The sequence below is a fragment of the Typopeltis vanoorti genome, chromosome 9 (genome assembly GCF_054136105.1).
Source record: "Typopeltis vanoorti isolate ZY-2024b chromosome 9, IOZ_Tvanoo_1.0, whole genome shotgun sequence".
Lineage (NCBI taxonomy): Eukaryota > Metazoa > Arthropoda > Arachnida > Uropygi > Thelyphonidae > Typopeltis > Typopeltis vanoorti.
The window spans coordinates 114,501,911-114,518,007 of NC_143557.1; the positions used below are offsets into that span (position 1 = coordinate 114,501,911).

Below are 16,097 nucleotides of genomic sequence, written 5' to 3' on the forward strand. Positions count from 1 at the left end.
CTACTTTCGCCACATATGCTAGTGGCTTCTTCTGGGTTAGGAAGAACAAAAAAAAAAAAAAAAAAAAAAAAAATGCAATAAACAAAATAGTTCAGATAAACATGAACCATTATATAACGAAAAAATGGAACATGTATGAACCGTTACACAGAAGTAAAAAAACATAAAACACGTGGAACGTGCAAGTTGGCATTGGTCAGTCATTGTTCAGTAAGTGTGCGCGATAGTTGGTAGAAAAGTTGAAGTTTGCCTTGTGGAAAGATCTAATGCTCAACTTCCAGATACCACATAGAATCATCCCTTGGTTCCTGTAGAGTGTGCTTTGTCAGTGGATAACCATTGGAGATTCTTTGATCTTGCAAGTATTCATAAAAAAAAATGTAATAATATTTTATTTTAATAATAAATAAATGTATTATTAATTTATTATTGTAAATTATAGAGCACAATAATATCATTCGCTTTCAACTGAATTTTGTTATACTTTTTCGTGTTTTCCTATTGACAATGGCTATGAAACTTAGCCGAAAATTTTACAAATAAAGACATTTAAATTAGACCTAAGTGATTCTGGTAATAATATTTTATGATGAATTCTTCCTCTCATGTTTCGATTTGAAAAAAAAAAAAAAAAATTAAGTCAAATAAGTATACAGTACTTGAGTTTGTAATAAAAAACGTTCATTCTAAACAGATTATAATCTGTTTAGAAACATTAATAATAATAATAATAATAATAATTATTATTATTATTATTATTATTATTATTATTATTATTATTATTATTATTATTATTATTACCTTTGAATTAAAAACTTTGAGCTGCATTAGATTCATAATATTACTTTTTTTTTTATTGAATTGTCAGCGAGAATAAAAGCGTAAATTTAATCTATTGACAAAAAAATTAGGAAGCTGATGTTAAATTCAATTTTTTTATATAGGCTTTATAATACTATAATATTATTTATAATTAGCCCATTTTTAGGGTTTCTTTTCAGAAATTCAGAAAAAAAAAATGAAAAATTATTATGCTGCTTATATTAATTTATGCTTTTTTTTTTCCATCTTTGAAATTGTTGGTTCTGTATGTGAAGTTTTGTTTGTTGTTCTGATGGAAAATGGAATACAACTGTTTTAAAAAAAGAAAGTGACTCTTGGACTGTTACTTATTGTAGGCACAGTGGCGCCGCCTAGCATACAAATGTTATACTAAGCATCAGAAAATTTATTATCAGCAATAAATATTTGAATATTTTTCTGTTAAATGTGCAATAGCATGCGTGGTTTGTTTCGCCGCCCTAAAACTATATATATATATATATAGATTTAATAGAATCTGTTCGAATTTAGGCATGCAAGTAATCTTTCTTATTCCCTTTTTTAGTTTATACTCTTTGAGTACATTCATTGGTCATCCTTTTTACATTGTTGATCATATACTTTTTCCGGTTAATCATTTATTATAATAAAAAAGGGGGAAGAGAAATTATTGGGTGCATTAACTAAATTAAGTTGATACAAAAAATAAAGAAAGAAAGAAAGAAAATAAATGAAAAATAAAATATAAATGAAATAACCGAAAAATAAAATATACATAAAATCTAAGTAAACAAATAATAATAAAATAAAATACTGAAAAGAAAGAGTAGAGTTTCGATTGTTTCTGATAAATGTTGAACATTCTTTTTTAAAACTCAAAAGTAAAGCAGAAAACATGAGCAGGCATTTAATTATTATGCCAGAATAAAAGTATGCAAAAAAAGAGATGCTTGAATGATCTTCGTTTGATATGGTTTCCAAAGTTAGCAGAGATGTACAGACTGTGTGTGTGTGTGTGTGTGTGTGTGTGTGTGTGTGTGTGTGTGTGTGTGTGTGTGTGTGTGTGTGTGTGTGTGTGTGTGTGTGTGTGTGTGTGTGTGTGTTGTATCCATGATAGGATAACTCGAATAGAGGACCAAGCACGCTTCAGTGACTCAGTTTGCTCCACTTTCCGCGTCTAAACCAGGGCCCATTACCGGAATAAATGGCCCGCTTCCTTGTTTCTGTTAATGTACACAAGTTAGAGCAAGTCCAGTGACCTCGGTTGGCAAGGTGTACTTTGATCCCTTCAATAACCTTTTTCTGCTGGTCCATCGACCGTCCTCCACCTCAACAACTAAGGTCATCCTGTGTTACCCACTTCCTTTTAGTTCGCATGTTTGCCGTCACATTTATCATTTAAGACCTTAGAAGTGAAAAAGTATTTTCTTGTTTTTTTTTTCTTTTGCATTAACAAAGTATTGGGCATTGGGCATTTTTCAAATGTAAACGTGAACTGAAATTTTTTGTTCATCGTTTTTTTTTTAACATTCAAACTTAAATATCTTTATATAAACAAGATTTTAATCAATATGAAATAGTAATAATTTTTACCTAACAATGGAAATTTTATCCATCAACAGAACAACGTGGTTACCGTCAGTATGTACAGAAGATAAAAAAAAATTTAGTATTATCTTTAGGATTTCAGGAAAATCTTAAAATTTGGATTAATGTATCCATATTTTTTATACTTCATCCTTTTTACATTTTTGTAAAACGTGATAGCTGAAGAAATGAAAGAGAAGTTCCTGAGGGACTTATATACAATGAACACGTTTGAACATGTTCCGATTTGCAACTGAAATAAGTTTGTGTTGATTGGATTAGTTTGCTGTTAAGTAATCTTAATAATTCGTGTAAGAAGAAACACTAAAAACTCATGTTCTTGGACTTTGAATGAGGATAAAAGTCAAGTTCACAAGGCATTGTCCATAAGGATGAGCGATAGCTAACTTGTTATCCATCTGTTTCTTTAATCTTAGTTTAAATTACTTTCTTGGCAATTTCCCAAACCGAGGCGTCTTGAAAGGATAGAAATCCGATAGGGCTGACGTCGTGAAAGTGATGATGACTTTAATTATTATTACGTGGCACCTCCAAGAAGCCAAACACTCATCGAGGGAGGGCACCTACTCTTCAACTCTGTCTCCACCACTCAATCCATCAACTACAGCGAACCGCAACTAATCCGACCACATAAGCGAGAGCTGTCGTTGGAAGACTGCCAAGAAGAATCAATTCACGCTGAAGGGGAAAACAAAATAAGGCGCTGAAAACGAAATAAGGCGTTGGTGACCAACACGCTAAATCACGTGCTTTATACGTAAAAATTTCCAACTGTTATACAAGCAAAATAGTTACCACTTTAAAAACTACAATGATCATAAAAGAGAAGTTAATTTCCGACCTGTAATAATAAACACTCATCCCACAATACGGATTGATTACTCTATTATCGGAATGGATTCTCCTTCTTTTGACATACGCAGAAGTGTCAAAGGGTCTCGCATCTGTGGGCGTACTATACCATACTATACACCAACGCCATCTACTATCCACCACCACCCGTACACAAACATCCATACGCACGGTGGGATTCGAACCCGCAGCCTTTTGACTAGAGAGCGGATACGCTAACCACTCGGCCAACCAAGCCGGAATTAACTACTACAAAACCAGGATAACGCCTCAGTAGTTCAATTGACGTCAACCACGTTTTTAGGCTGGGAAAGATATTTGAAATCCCATCTAGGATGTAAAAAAACATTATAAGAACTTCCCTATAGGCAAGTTAACTCTTAGATATAGACAACATTGCTGTCTAGTTCAAACTCGGGATTACTGATACTAAAATGCACATACTTCGCAATACAGTAGAAACAGCCTATTTAAAATTTATTTGTTGTTATTAACGTATTGGTGGCGGTTTAAGTAATACAGTCTTAATTCTCTATTTATTGTTTGCTTTTTGGCGATCAACATCTGTATATTAATCAGCAAAAACTAATCGCCAATATTAAAGTATTTTTAGTTAAAAAAAGTGACTAAACAAACAAAAGCTCGTATTTAACTGAGAAACAGGAATATGCCTTCGTATAACTAGCTTTCAGTTACTGAAATTCGTTAAGGAAAAAAATGTGGCGCATTTTAAGCCTGATCTTAAATACTAATTAAAAAAAAATCCATACATACAGATCATAATTATTACTTTTTGTCACATAATGTACGACTGAACAAAATTGAGTTGAATCAAATAAGATCAATAAAAATACCACCAACAAATTTCATTAAAATCATCCAGGATCCTAAATGAAGCAAAAAAATCCCCTATTGGTTGTTGGTGTGACTTGCATGATTGAGTATATTGTATTCGCTTAGTATTGAATTTGATCAGACAAATTTGCGGAAATTTATATGCATATTGGATAATTTTCATGCTTGTTAATTTTAGTGCCTTTTTTGTGTCTTATTTTTATTTGTTATTAATTTAATTCATTTTATTTATTTTGTGGTGAGGTAAACAGCCATGTTTCAACAAACGCACTTCCCTCTCAATGCGGAACACGTTACAACATTTCAATAAAAACCAGATCACTCCCATATAAAGCTACTTGCGTTTATAGAAGTTTCACCATCCAAATTTTATTCTGATGCGGCGAATCTTTCCATGAATAAATTAAAACTAATTGAGATAAATAAATAGTCCTTATAATTGATTTTCATTCCAAAAGGTTTATGTGGCACTCTCTTAGACCTAACTTTTTTTTTTTGGAATAAGCTTCCCTGTTTAACTCGAACCTTTCATAATTGCCTCGATCCTGTTCGTTTTTCTATGATGTGCCAATCAATTGCTTTAGCCTTTATGGAAGTTTCCATGAGGCTACGTAGATACATGGATATTTATTAAACATCAAAATAAAAATATAAATAAATAAAACAGCATAAGCTAATTTTAATTCATTAATCACGTTTATGATCCTCGGCAAACTAAACAAATCCATGAAGTCAGTATATGATTTATTTAGTGGGGAAAGTCACAGCCTATTCCATAAACATCTCTAGAATATCTTCCTAGCCAGACAAAATACTATTTTAATATGTGCAAAAATGACTACAAACTATTAAACGTTCTCCTGTGTTAAACTGGTCCACAGTTTATCCAGGAATATTTTTGAATCTTCGTAATGTTTTGCTTTCGAATTTTTAATGTTAATAATAGCATAATGTATAGCAACAAAAGAAATTACTTCATCTATATCTCATTTGATTTCCTTTAGGTTTTTTTTTTGGGGGGGGGGGGAACGCTTTTAAATAATTTCTGTAATTTTATTATGTTTATTATTATTATTATTATTATTTTTAATCTAAACGTTATTTACCTGCAAAAGTTTAAATTAAGATATCAAAATAATGGTGATTTTTTTAAATTATTTCCTTCAAACTACAGAAGTTATTCTACACATTGCAAGAAACGTACAAAACAATTCTCATTTCGCAATCAGGTTTTAAAAGACATAATAATAAATAATACGCTTTTCGTAAGCCGACTGTTCAATGACGTAATGGTGTCGCTCTCTTGTACAATAAAGGGGGGGGGGAGTTGAGACCTCGATTTATTTCACAATGTTGAAAATCAGTTTTTATTAAACGTTTGTTTGACTTCTGGTGACTTCAGTGTTCATTTTTAATAGCAAAATATTCAGTGACAAATTCGAAGCTAAAGATTCCGATTAGACAGGTAAGCAATATCCATAGCAGACGATAGAACAGACTAGAATCAGTAGTAGACAACCTGCCATCTTGTGTTCGTAATCGTAGCTATTGTTATTGTGTCTGTATTCTACGGCTTTTTTTTTTTTTTAAATTTACATTTACAGAGTTACAAACTCTGAGGATTTAGAATAGAATCCATAAGTATATTTTGGCAAGTCTGGCATTGCAGAAATTATCATAAGCTTACGCAATCATCCAAATTCCGATTTTTTTTTTTTTTTTTTGTATCGTTATTGGTAGTTTAAATATTTTTCCATGTTTATATATTTATATATATATATATAAATATATAAACATATATATTTATATAAATATATATATATATATATACAAATTACTTCATATACAAATTATAACACGCATTCAAGGAGAACTATTTCTCATTTAAAAATATATATAAATGTAGCCCATCAAACCTTTTAAGATAAGGACGATGAAATGATGTCTCACAGTTCTCCTTATATGTCTTTCACAAGAAATCAACTCTCGTACAATACTTTAGTTTTCTTCCAATAGACTTTGGGTTTAGAGAAGGTGGCCTATTCTTCAAAATCCAACTGTTCGGGTTCACGAATACATGACGAGATCCACTAGGATAAGGCTTACAGTTGATTGCATTAGGGTAAACAAAATGTCTTCGCAATTGTTTAACTTGCCATTTACATTCATAGGTAAGTTTGCTTCTCACGTTAAGTACACTAAAGATTTTAAAAACAAGATCAGTGAAGATTTATCTTGTTCTCTTCTGAGCATAATGATGAGCTTATTTAGAGTTTTCCTAGTTAGTAATATACGTTTAGAGAATTTTACAAAAACAACATTTTTCCTTCGACATCATCAACTTCTTTGATCGCGTTATTCTTTCCGACTATTTTGATTCTTTTTCTTTCTTTTTTTTTTTAAGATTTCCCGATTCTTCATTCACCAGTCTCCATCAGATGATTTCGGCAGAGTACACTGCATAAAAAGAAGTCAGCGGCCACCTCCACGGGCAAGTTGTTATTATTATTATTATTGGATGTAACAAGTCACGTGTATAAACTGGACGAATAGGATGCTCCCCGCAACTGTGTCCGGGTGAAATAGCTGCGAGAAGGAAAGTGGCAGAGTTTGAAAGAGCCGTTGCGCGAGGATGCCATGTTGCAGGACTATCTGTTCGGCAAATTGTTGACAAATTGGGTCATCCCGGGTCGAATAATCAGTGATACCTTACTGAGATGGAAACGCAGGGAGTTAACTGCAAGTGCTGCCTGCAGTGGACGACCCACTACTCTCACAGAACATGGCCGTAGGATGCTACGAAGGATAATAGGTAAAAACACCCATTCGTCGGTCGATATGTTGAATGCAAAGTTCCGAGCATCGACTGGAACCCGAATCTGCACAAAAACATTCAGAACCGAGACTCTCTCTCTCTCTCTCACATACACACACAGTGCATGGATATTCATGGTATAACTGAAATATGCAAATCCTGCATTACCCGAACACCAACATGCAGCTCCGCCGTCTTCAGTGGTGCAAAGATCGTGTACAGTGAAACGTGGAAGCATGGAAAGCTGTGTCATTGGGCAAAAAATCACGCTAAACCCTCTACCGAGTAAATGGACAGATTTGGGTGTGGCGGGTACCCGGTGAACTTGTCTTACCAGAGTGCATAATCCGAACTAAATTCGGAGGTAAAGGTATGATGATGATGTGGTCTTTTTTTTTTTTTTTTTTTCTGGTTTCCTACTTTGTGGTTTCTACAGAACTGAACATAGTCTCTTTCAGCATCGTATCATAAAGCTGCTATAACTGCATGGCTTGTGGACACGAACGTCACTACTATTGACTGGCCTCCACAAAGCTCTGATCTCAACCCTATTGAATATTTATGGGATGAACTGGAGAGTTCAGGTGAGGTTAAGGGGCGTCCGTCCCACAACAGTCCAGGACCTCATTACATGCCTATAGGAAAAATGGTCCAAAATGCTCATTAATCGCTATCGTACGCTTGTGCAAAGTATACCGCCTAAGATTGCTGCAGTCATCGCAGCAAAAGGAATTTCTACATCTTATTAAGGTGGGCACCATAGCTGTTTGTTCTTCACATTGTGGTGTCCGTTGACTTCCAAGCTATGAACATAAAGAGCTTTTATCATGGCTTCTGTCATGGCGTTTTCAGATTCAGACATTTAAACAAAAGAATGGAGTTTAAAACTAATAATAATAATAATTATTATTATTATTATCGTAATAATGATAATAATAATAATAATAAATTAACATTGGATATCATATCCATTCACTGATAATAATAATAAAAAGCTGCCTATTTCTATACAATTGAACATTTGAACACCTGTATGGATATTTGGAATCACTCCACACTTAAACATAATTCTGAATAATTAATCATAGTTGACTTCCGGGAAATAACACGTGTGCATTCTCAAAAGAAATTAGTAATGCACATCGCTTTCAACAAAAGACACGGATATTAGTAGCAGTACAGTATTATCGAAATACCATGTTTGCTTCTCTAGAAAAGAAATAAATAAAGGGACAGTTATGTGTATGCGTGCGTACGTGTGGCGCACGCACACACACACACACACACACACACACACACACACATAATCGATGAATCGCATGATTGATGAATACACATAACAATAAGCTTACTGTAAAAATGGTCTATGAAAAATAGCAAATGAATGCAATTTCGCATGAAATGTGTTCATTGAGGGATGAATAAAAACAAATCGAAGAAATTCCGAAGAAATTAAGAAGGTTGTGAGGAGAGGGAGTGCAAAGTGAAGCTGGAAGATGGAAAAGTCTTCCAAATTGGAAGGGAAGATGTGAAAGATAGGAAAGTGCAATAGTGAATGAGGGGAGGGAGAGAGAGAGAGAGAGAGAGAGAGGAGTAGAAGTGATAGCAATGCCAGAGAATTTGGAGGCAGGAGTAGGAAGTGTCATTATGAGAGGAATGAGTGAGGAGTGTAATGTATAGAGAATTATAGCGTGCAGAACAAGGATGAGTGCTGGTCAGGAAGAACAACAGAAACGGTGAGTATGGTGATGGCAATTTAAAGGTCTGAGTGGAGTGTTAGAGGATAGGTAGAAAAACAGTGTGTGTGTGTATATAGGGAGCGGATGGTGAGTGAGTTGTCTCGATATGCTAATAGAGGATTTCAGATAATGAGATGTATAAATGAATGAAACGATATTAGAAAGGAGGTTTGAAAGTATTGAAGTGAAGAGCATCTGAGAAGGAAGAAACAAGAATTTGGAGAGGATGTTCTTTGAGCAAGCTGTGTTGCCAGGCTTGGTTGACTGAGGAGATAACGTTGCCTCTTTCCGATCAATATGTTATGGATTCGAATCACAAAGTTGACATGTTTTGAAAGTCTTTAGGTGGTAGATGATTTTCGTCCTAAAGACTTAAGAAAGTGTCCATCTCTATCGGGGGGGGGGGTCCGATTTATTTAATCCTTAGCTCACCCATGCAGTACTAATGTAATATAAAAAAGCAAGTGCATTGAGAAGGTGAAACTAGAGTTGCCAAGGTGAAAGCTACCCATTATGGCCGCGTAGGGACTATGGCTTAAGTCAGTGGTTCCCAAACCTTTTCGGGCTCCTCGACTCAGTGGTTCCCAAACCCTCGACTCCATAAACTCATCGTCAGTGCCACTCTTTCTTACTTGACCCCACCGTACATTCAGAAAAGCGATTCCCACAACCCAAGGAACGGTAATAACATTTTTAAAACAAATTATTAATTTACAATTTACATTTATTTTAAATCCAAAAAAACATTTAACTTTAATAGCAACTTTACATTAAAATACAATGTAATAAAACATTGTATTATAATGCTGTTCAATAGCAGCTATTGACTTGAATGTTCGGAAAATCCATAATGTGATGGATGGGCTTCATGGAGTGATACCAGTTTTCCTATGTCTGGTTTAATATCACTTAGCAGGAGCCTTAAATCTCCACTTTGAGTTATATGGAGTCTATTTCTTGGTTTCGAAAGAAGTTGCATGGCCACATTAAAACCACGTTCCACCAAATATGATGTTGGAAATGCAACGAGGAGTTTTTTAACGACTCCCCACAGTGAAGGATAGCGAGCAGAGATCTCTTTCTGCAACTAAAACTCTTCGTAAGAGTTTTGGTTGCAGAAAGAGATCTCAGCTCAAAGTCATTTTGTAACTCAATCAGTTCTTCCCATTATCTCAGTATCGGAAAATGGATTTATTACCCAATCTGGAACTTCCAGCGAAAGCAGATCCTTAAATCGCTCAGTAGCATCTTCAAATGGTCACCGTAAACTAGCAGATCATCAGTTTGCACTCTACGTTTTCCATTCAACTTGGACAGCTGGGAAATTGATGGAGCTCATGACGGCCTATGTTTCGCTTCAACAGATTTAACTTTGAAATAAATGTCGAGATAGAAGATTTGGCCTTGATTAGATTGATATCATTGCCTAGCAGCTGCAAATTAATTTCATTAAATTTTGCAAATATATCTGATAAATAAGCAACATCATGCCTGATAGGTTCGAGTTCATCACTGAGCAAAGCCTTTTTGTCTTCAAAAAACTCTACAACGGTATCAAAAAGATCATAAAACTGTCTCAAACAGTTGCCTCCTGACAGCCAACGAACTTCAGTATGGAGCAGCAAACGTTCAAAACGTTTATCATTTTCATCACAGACAGTCTATCACTGAGAGCATGGGCTTTAATATTATTCACTGCAGTAATGGCAGTGTGTAGTGAGTTGTGCAAGCGATCGCTGAGGTTTTTTGCAACCAGATGTTGGCGATGAATGACACAGTGAATGGCAAATATATTTGGTACTGCTTTTTTTCAAGTAGGCGACAAACCCATTATAGCGATCTGTCATTGATGGTGCTCCATCACTTGCACAAGAAAGTAAGCGGGATTTCCTTATCTATGAAGAACTGCTCAACAACACAAATATTGACTCCCCTTTAGTGTATATATCTAGTAGCTTTGCTAATAACAACTCTTGAACCAAACTTTCTTCCTTTACAAAGCGCACATAAGCTAAAAGCAAAGATTCATTGCCTGGTCAAGTTGACTCGTCCAGTTGTAATGCAAGTTTGTTGTCCTTAATATGCAGCATAATGTTTCTTCAACATTAGCAGCCATTTCATCTACTCATCTTTGCACAGAATTGTTGCTGAGAGGAATCATCTTAATTATGTCGTTGGTGACTTGTAAAACAGCTCAGAACCTCACTAACAGCTGGCAGGATGAGTTCCTCACCAATCGCATGTGGTTTTCCAGACTTTTGCGATCAACAATGAAATGTTGTACGATGCACGCAAACCATCGGTGTTTTGTTGTGAAGCATTGCAAAACATGCTTGAAACTGTTGGTCGCTTTTGAAATTTGTCTCGGAGAGATTGAAAGAAAGTTAAATTCTTATTTACCTTGTCAGGATGTACCTTCTTCAAATGTTCAATTATTCTGGAAGACTTCATCGCTTCATTAGAGAAGACCCTTTCACATAATAGGCATATTGGCAGCTGTTGGTTTGTTGGTATGCATCCATATTTTAGGTATTCAATGCCATACTGCCTACATTTCTAAGTATATATTTTTACTGTAGATCCATGTGTGTTCAGGGGCCGGTTTGCCTGTTCTGAGGGACGAAAAACCCGAGTTTTTCTCCCAGACCTCCGTATGAGCCCGGCCAACTCATCTTCAGTCGAAAGAGACCAGATAAAGGTTCCTCAGGTCATAGACGGGAATCGAACCCAGGTCTTTCCGACCAATGGATTTCGTCTATACCGACTGAGCCTACGGAGGCTGTAGATGAAATCGTATTAGAATTGTAATGATTTCAAGATTGGTATAAAGGGAGTAGTAAAAGCACAGTTTAATAACATAAAGGTTCAAGTGACCAGTATAATAATGAAGGAAAAATTAGAATATGAAAAGAGACCTAGCACTGTGATGCCAAGAAAATCCTAAGGATTTTTCTTTCTTTATGTGTCTAGTAAGAGAAGAAATATTTCCGTAGAAATCTTTCTGAATGGAAAAGGCAGTCATGTGACTGGTGCAGATGACACACCCGAGCTGTTTAATGATCATTTTATCAGGGTATGTCATTCTAGAGAAACAGGTTTTACTGGGGAAGTGAGATTCAGGGATTGGAAATTAATGTAATGGACGTATTTCGAATACTAAATGCTAGATATCAACAAGAATGTGGAACTGGACGAGATTTCACCACATGTTTTAATGGAAGGTGCTAAGGAACTGACTGTGCCATTGACCTGATTGTTCATTCATTGAATTGCAGCTGGAAAAGTCCGTACAGGAGTGGAAAGGTAGCAGCGTTGCGTTGCATAAAGATGATGGTAAATGGACTTATCAAATACAGATCATCTTGTATTTCTTCATTGTGGTTAATAGTTTTTAAATAAATTAGCAAAACTCGCGAACAAAATTGGACATAGGAGAGTTTGTTTATAAACGTCTGTATGGATCTGTCCGAATCTTGTTTTAGTAATGGGTAGATTTTATAATCAAGTAACAAGAGTAGCAAATGAGGAAATGCGTATAATGCAATCTTTCTAGACTTTGAAAATACATTTTACAGGTTTTGGCATGATAAATTGATATTTTAGTTGTAGCAAATATTAGTTTAGATCAGATTAGTAATTCGGATTGGAAATTCCGTATATGAGAGATATCACAAGTTATTTATGGGGGAAAGCAGTTGGTATCAGTAGATAGAAGATTCCAAATTAACTTTACGGTATTGGTACCATTATCATTCAGGGATGAGGATCGAGCAATGTCCCTTGAAGGTGAATACAAGCGAAGAAAGGTATCTTGCACAGTGATGGAGGTATGAAAATGCAACTCCTCGGGGAGTATTGCAAAGCAGCTGGTGAATGAATTTAAGGAATAACTCATTATTAGGTTTTCAAAGCTATTTGGAAACCTAATAATGAGTCATGTAGATTATTAAAAGCAGGTTTGGTAACACAGTAAGACAAGTTAAAACTTACTATTATACTGAGAGTAAATCAACATAACCTAATAATAGTCAGAATAGAAATAAAAATGAAATTCAGTTCGACAAATATTAACACAAAAAATTAGACTCAAGTGGAATGATTAACAGATTTCAGGTCAATCTGCAAAACAGATAATTTAAAATGTTACTTTGTTGTGATCACAGCGAACTGGAAAATCAAGGCTTGTATGATTTCTAGAAAATAATGCCCAAAAGGAGTAAAAAAAAAGGAAAAAAAAGGAATCTGTGACGTTTTTAAGCAAATCGCACCAGAAAGGGTTGTAAGCGTATTATACATTAGCAGCATGAGTATTTTGAAGTCCATAAATCATGTTCTCAGAGACCAATTATGCCAGCTTTTCAAAGCCACTTCACGCCTCCAGTAAGCAGGTAATATTCTGTACAAAACTCTTTTACAAACATTCACAAACGATTCGAATCCATGACTTACTGTTTGTAGAATGAATTGGTATCCACTCAGCCAGTCAGGCTGGCAAATGACTGATGAAATTATGGAATTATTTAAAAAAAAAAAAAAAGGAAACATAAACTTTTAATTTAATGCGTAATGACGGTATCTTGCCAAAAACAACGGATAATTCGAGGATGCAAATCTCCTCTCTTTTGTTTTGCCCACTTTACGTTGAAATTCATCGGGAACTTTTTAGCAGTGTAATACAATCTGTTCAGTGATGCAGCCTTCTCATGGTTGGGTTTCGCTCAATTCCAAAATAACCTTAAGCAATGTAAGGAACAACTGTAGCTATGGCCACATCGGTCTCCAAAATATGATGTACCAAAGAACAAACGAAAACTGATTCACTCTATCCAGAAGACGGAAATGTGATTAATATTTGACTTCCCCAATCTCTCTCTCTCTCTCTCTCTCTCTCTCTCTCTCTCTCTCTCTCTCTCTCTCTCTCTCTCTCTCTATGTATCGGAATTTTCTTTAACTAGATTTGATTCTCCGAGTCGAGTTTTCGAACTATATCTTGTGGAATCTGTTTTGGCTGCAAGTCAATAATAGTGTTCTTTGAACTAGAGTTACCGTTTGCCACTGTGACTTGTAACAAGAGCGAGGTATTTGACTACACTACTTGAGTTGAATCACAACCAGGGCTTAATTTTCATTTACTTTTAGTTATTTCAATTTTGAGTTAATCTTTAAGAGTTCCCAGTTTTAGATGTTAAGTAATTATCAGGATTCAGTTACATTTATAGTTATTTATTATACAGACGTATAGAAGCCTCCTTGTGATAATGACATGTATTAAACTTCATTTTTTCTTTGAAATATTTCACATAGAATTTCAGAATAATCCGTAAACATCGAGGCTTTAAATATGGTGCCAACTTCACTCTAACATGTTAAAGGCAATCCAAGTAACTTGGCTTCCTATAAATGTAATTAATGCTATGATGAAAAGATGAGCAGGACAGTTAATTATATCTGCTATGTCTGTGCTGGTTTGTCTGTTTTGCGAGTAATGAAAACCGGACTATCCTAGAGGAATACTTTGTCACCTCCTTATGAAACCATATAATAACTGACGTTTAGTTAAAATGCTCTTGTAATGGCGTCTGGCATCCTAGATAGGATTCAAATCCGTTTTCTTAACTAAAAGGCACCGTCGTTACAGACTGAGCTGTGGTTCTTGATAGCTTCGCTTATGTTTAAAAGTACTCGATGACTGCTTTTATGATGGAGTTCACAGTAAAAGGGGAAAAAAAAAGTTCTCTCTCTCTCTCTCTCTCTCTCTCATCTCCAGTTTCATTTTTGTAATGCGATGATAAAAGCGAAAGCATTTCGATTTAGGACTAAACTAACACAGCTTTTCATTCCACTGAACCATCAAAGAAAAATCCTATGTTTAAATATGTTGATGTTCTAAGAATATCGAGTTTGTATGCAAATAATAATGTAGGCCTCTTCGATTCAAACTCGCAAATAAATGCAAGCATTTATTTGCGAGTTTAAACACTTCGAGAACGATGTGTTTGATTACGTAGAAAGAAATCTTAATCCACTGAGACTGTGTATACAGTATTAAAACAAACTGTCAACAATCCCAGACGAAGTGTGTATAGCCCGATAACGGGTTCGACAAGCCAACAACAACAACAAAAAAGCCTTTCTATATACGTACGTCGTGAAGAAGTTTAGTTTCTTTTAATAAAAACTGCTTCGCTCACTAGAAAGGATTGTAGAAGGAATATTTTAATGGACCTCCTGCTGGAAAAACAACGACACACATTGCGGTCCCCCCCCCCCCGAACAGTAAAGAGAATGTCCTCGATAGCAAGCACCTTTTCTAAAGCTGGTCACGTGACCTAAATCTATAGGCGATGGAAAAATAAAATCACACGAAATATAAACACCCGACATCAATATGAATATGTTATACGGTGGAGCCCTGGGATGAGACTCTGATGTTATGTGAATATACAAAGCAGTCTCCAAGCACGACTTAATAGTAATGAAATTTTGCAATGGATTCCAACCTTTATTGCTATTAACAAATCATTCCATTCCTCTTAGATGAAATTCTGTTATATCGTGTTCCCTAAGCTTACATTTTTCTACTGAATATTCTTTCAAGTTGTTTTCTTCTGAATCAAGGATTTTAACGTCATTTAGGATACGCTACATCGAAATATGGAAACGGTATTCTAAGATGATGGAGTTTGGAATAAGTTTCAAATAATGTTAGCTTTATTTCAAGAGAAAGTCGAGCTTTCTGCAACTGAGGCAGCTGTAGATGTGATGTGTTTATGCCACATGCAATGCTCCAAGAAGAAACACCTTATTTGAGAAAATGAGTTACCATAATCTGTGAGAAATTTTGAGTCTTTTTTTAATCTTTTTATTTATTTTATCATTAACATGGAGATCAGCATGTAAGGCGACGGCTGTAGATCTTCTTGCGACTTTTGACAATTGAAAATTTGATATAAAGTCCTTAAATCAATACCCGAACAATAATGGTCATGAAATGACCAATCGTAAGAGACTCAGCTTTTCCATGGGTATTCTGTATGGTGATTAAGACCTCTTGACCGACAGTGGTGAAGGTCATATTGGAAACTGTTGATGAAATACGAAACTTCCAAGTGGTAACGAAGTTTTAAATATTTAAATCATTTCCGATCGATAACAAGAATCAAAACTGATCCATTATTTTTGTCACGCGATTTCTACATAGGAATACGTATTAATTTTCCAGCCTTTGATGGATGGAATTCACAATTAAAAAAAATTGATTTTAATCCATGATGTTGGACACAATCAAAGACCAATAATTGTGTCAGCTAAGATCTCAATAGATCGTTGCTATAATTGAAGAAACGAATTAGTGACACCTACAAGGTTGTATAAATTTACATGATATTCAGTACTGAATATGAATG

At 35.0% G+C, this 16,097-nt stretch overlaps 1 long non-coding RNA gene across 1 annotated transcript in view; it reads left to right on the plus strand.

The window, feature by feature from the left end:
- Positions 1–215: 215 nt before the first annotated feature.
- LOC150103437 (uncharacterized) overlaps positions 216–16,097 on the plus strand; it is a 67,699-nt gene continuing 51,817 nt past the window's right edge. The window contains exon 1 of the long non-coding RNA XR_016548838.1: positions 216–380. This is a non-coding gene — a long non-coding RNA (uncharacterized LOC150103437). The remainder of the gene's footprint in view (positions 381–16,097) is intronic.